This window comes from Penaeus monodon, chromosome 4, assembly GCF_015228065.2.
Source record: "Penaeus monodon isolate SGIC_2016 chromosome 4, NSTDA_Pmon_1, whole genome shotgun sequence".
Taxonomy (NCBI): Eukaryota; Metazoa; Arthropoda; class Malacostraca; order Decapoda; family Penaeidae; genus Penaeus; species Penaeus monodon.
In genome coordinates, this window is record NC_051389.1 from 17019448 (window position 1) to 17024447 (window position 5000).

At 31.6% G+C, this 5000-nt stretch overlaps 1 non-coding gene across 1 annotated transcript; it reads left to right on the plus strand.

Annotated features, from left to right (window-relative positions):
* Window positions 1–1593: 1593 nt before the first annotated feature.
* Trnap-agg lies at window positions 1594–1665 on the plus strand. Its single transcript has one exon. It is a non-coding gene; the product is annotated as a tRNA-Pro (tRNA).
* The last annotated feature ends 3335 nt before the right edge of the window (window positions 1666–5000 follow it).

Here is a 5000-nt window from a genome sequence, read left to right on the forward strand (position 1 = left end):
ATATTCTTCATATAGCGCTTAATTTAGATATTCAGTTAATGATTTGGGAATAAAAATATAAGGGAAAAATAAGAGAACGTGACTGAAAGAGCGATGAGGTGTGCATAAAGGTTTGTATGCTATAATTTGATGATGAATATGATGATATTCACCATCATATAATAATGACAGCATCAAAGGCAATAGTAATAATAACAATGATTATGCTAAAAGTGTTGTTGATGATGTTGATTATAATATAATCACATTATAATTATTACCATCACTGTTGTAAATACTATTATATTATTACTATTATTATTATATTATAATTATCATTATGATCTTTTATCATTATTATAATTTCTTTATCATTATCGTTCTTACCACTATAACAGTTAGAATAGTAATAATAACAATAATAATAATAACAATAATAATGATAATAATAATAATAATAATAATAATAATAATAATAATAATAATAATAATAATAATAATAATAATAATAATAATAATAATAATATAATAATAATAATAAAATAATAATAATAAAATTATTATTATTGTTATTATCATTATTATTACTATTACCATTGTTATAATTATTATTATCATTATTGTTATTATCATTGTCATTATTTTTATTATTATTGTTATAATAACAGCGACAACGTGATGAGACTAATGATAATAATGACAATTATAACGTTAATGATAGTATTTATAACGATAATTATTATTATCCTATTGTTATTAATATCAATATTATTATTATCATTATCATTATCAAGTTCATTACTCATTCATTACTGTCATTATCATTATCGTTTTTATCATTGTTATCATTCTCATTATCATCATTACTGTTATTATTGTTTTATTATTAGCATTCCATTAACACATTATTTTTTTTATCATTATAACCACGATACTTCTTCATTATCACTGCTCTTATTATCATTATTATAATCATTATCATTATTATTATCGTCATTATTATTATTATCATTATCATTATTATTATTAATACTGATGTTAGTATCATTGCCATTATCAATATCAATATCATTGTTGTTATAATCATCATTATCATTATAATTACTATTATTATTATCAGCATTACTATCGTCATAATCATCACTATCATCCTCATCATTATCAAAACTATTATAATCATCATCATTATATCTCTTACTAATATAATAATAATTATTAATATTATTATTATTAGTAGTAGTAGTAGTATAATTTATTAATAACACAAACAGTAGTAATATTGACAATTAAATATGAATGATATTAGTGATAATAATAGCAATACTATTTTTCTTTATCAAATCGTAAAAAAAATGAAGACCAGGAACCATATTGATAGCACATATTGATAGCAGAAATAATACATACAATACTCGAAGAACACATACATAATAATAACTTAACGAGATTTTTTTTTTGGCCATCCATACTCATTCATAATCTCCCACCAGTACAACAGCCAATAGCGAGGAAGTGGGCGGAGCCAAGATGGCTACGTCATCCGAACGGTACCGAACGCAGGTAAGTTGTCACAGGTAAGACTTCCTTCTACATGTGATTGCTTTCTAGTACAACGGCCTGATGGTCTAGGGGTATGATTCTCGCTTAGGGTGCGAGAGGTCCCGGGTTCAAATCCCGGTCAGGCCCAAATATTTTTTTTTTTTCTAACTTGGGAGGAGGGGGATAAAAATAGGAATTTGGTTATGGAAAAGTAACATAAAAAGGAGTGATGGAAATATCAATAAAATGTGATAGATGATGCATGGGTGAAAGTATAGAGTCTTGCGCTCTCTAGAAGTCGGTACACATAAGAATTAAGTTGGTTGTCAAGATAAATTATATAAAGTAAATGATAATAGCTTTGATAAATAGGTTTGCATACTTATAGCCATAAGTTGCCTTGGGCAGTATATGTATGTATATATATATATATATATATATATATATATATATATATATATATATATATATATATATATATATACACACTTGTGTGTGTGTGTGTGTGTGTGTGTGTGTGTGTGTGTGTGTGTGTGTGTGTGTGTGTGTGTGTGTGTGTGTGTGTGTGTGTGTGTGCGTGCGTGTGTGTGTGTTTATCTTACTTAATCCTGACTAATATGTAACAAAAAGACAACTACCCCTTACAATTTTGGTCAGTTGAGGATATATAAATTCAAATTCAAATTAACGAAATTAAAGTTATAGAAACACCCATTCACCTCCCTCAAACCCATAAATGCTCAGAAGAAAACCCAGTCATGCAAGCTACAGACTTACGACAATTACAAAAAAATCAGAGAATGCTTAAAACCTAATTATGAAAGTACTTTAAGAAAACCCTGGAAAGTAACCCCAGATCAAGCCAAAAGGTCAGCCAGAGGGTTAGCACAAGGAACCCGAGCTCCAAATAAACATATGAATATAATTGTGCAATAATGTACAATTCGTACACAACGAAATACAATTATGTAAACTGACATAAGGCGATAACATAGCACCATAGGTTCTGTTAACATCATTTCGCATATCAGTACAACTTCATTAACAAGATTTATTACATATATAACCATGGATTACTCTAGAAATTTCAATATATATCACTGGTAAAGGTAACATCTATACTGAAATTACTAGTGTTGCGTTCACTCATCTACAAACAAGTAAAATAAAAAAAAAACTCGGATCTCGCATTCAGCCTCAGCCCAGATTAAACATTATCTTTATGTTATAATTAGCTCAAGTAATTCCAACGAAATTATCATATTGCGATATTTGTCCGATTATCCTTATCCCATTCTACTATTTAATTATGAGCTCATTGAAATAAAGTATGATAATGTTAAGCGCTCCCACCTTGCTTCATAATTAATTCCCTCGTTCACGTAAATCCTCTAAAATTTATGTTCAAAGTAATTATACTTGCTAATTGACAAATAATAATTAATAAATCCAACAGTTCAAAGCTAATTACCCAAGATAATGGTTAAATATTTTTTTTAAATGTCAATCTACCAGATACTTATGACAGCATAATTAAGACATTTATAAATGCAACACTTAAATTACCAACATTACAAATCACTCATAGTACCAGAAAAGTTACAAAACTCTTGCTTCAAAAGGAAGAATACGAGATGGTATTCACTTAATTTATCAGGAGCTAATAATGTAATAAGCCAAATAAAATTAATTACTAGTATAAAACTTGAGTCACTTGCCTACTATCATGTCACAAACACATAACATACACATGAATGCTTGTAAACAATATTCAAAACTTCCTTCTATACAATACTGCGAGAAATAAATCACAGTATACTGTAGAAAGTATTGTAACAGTTTTGTAGTTCACACCAAATATACTTTAAAAAAGGCTGTATATCAAATAAATAAAGGAAAACAATATTTAGGAAATAGGCATTGACGGTAGACATTAAATGATCGTTCGTAAACAAACAGAACTAAGGCACTCAAATGCTGATTCAAATACTGCACAGACATATCTTATCCCGTAATTTGGCCTTTAAATCCACCATGACAAACCATCAACTTTAGTTTTACATTTTGGTTGAAATCAAAGGATAAAATAAATCAACGCTTCTGTTTACAAGCTGGCCAGCGAGGACAAAGTTTGGCGTCCTTTCTAGAACCCAAATTTTAGCCTTTAACCGGTTTACGTGACAGAGTTATATTATCATTCACTAACTCATAACTATACCTCCAGCCACAACAAAATTAGTAACAAATACTTGCCTGTCAAAGCTGTTTTTCCTAATATTGTAACTGCTCTGAGAGACATGACTTGCCGTCCTCACGCCACACTTTCAATTTGTAGACTTGCAAACAGACAAATTTCCCGGTGTGTATCAATCAAGAACGTTGATTCACTTTTTTTTTTTTTTTTTTTTTTTTTTTTTTTTTTTTTTTTTTGAGAAAATTATCTAAATGATTCTTTCGAAATTGATTAAATGAAATGTATTACCAGAGCGATAAACATTTGACCCATGTGACGAGATCATAAAAAAAATTCTAATATAAGGGACATATCCCACATACATAAACACGCACACACGCACGCATATATATACATACATACGTGTGTGTGTATATATGTGTGTGTAGGTATGTATGTATGTATACGAATTTATTTATACACTCGCTCGTGCGCAAAGAAAAAATATATACTGCGTATATATGTGTTTGTGTGTCCATAATACACACACACACACACACACACACACACACACACACACACACACACACACATATATATATATATATATATATATATATATATATATATATATATATTATAACGGGTATAGAACCCAATTACATTGGCTTGCAGGGGTATTGATACTGGTATTCGGCTTGACTCTTTATTTCTGAGAGTTGATACCACGCAGTATAAAACACACAAGACATGTCTAGTTATAATCGGGCCGCGCGGAGGTCACGGTCAGCTGCCCGGAGAGAGGGCGGAGCTGACCTTAGTGCGGTGGTAGTTTAGCACGAACTCCCGGTCAAACGAGGTCAGATATAAAATGTGACCTCCGCCCTCGCTGAGCGGGTGGTTCTTATTTGGGACATTTGGATCCACGTGGAAAACAGCCACGTGGTCCACTGGTAACATAAATAGAATTATCCACATCCTGTAACAGAAATAGAATTATCCACACCTGTAACAGAAATAGAATTCCACATCTATATGCTCGGCCACCTACTCGCGCCTCGCCCTCGAAGCGCCTTCAAGGGTGACCTAACTTGGCTGGTCGTCTCGTTCTCGTGCGTTGTCCTGGTTCAACTTCGTGGCTGCTCGTCCATGTTGTCCTCATCCTCCTGGTCCCTGGTGTAATCTGCTCGTCCTCGATTATCCACACGTCCTCGAAAGTCTCGCACAGGTCCTCCTTGACTTCAGATTCGTCTTGACCTCCTCGTAGTCCTGGCCCAGGCCTAACTCGGCGGCGTCCTCGTCCACACGT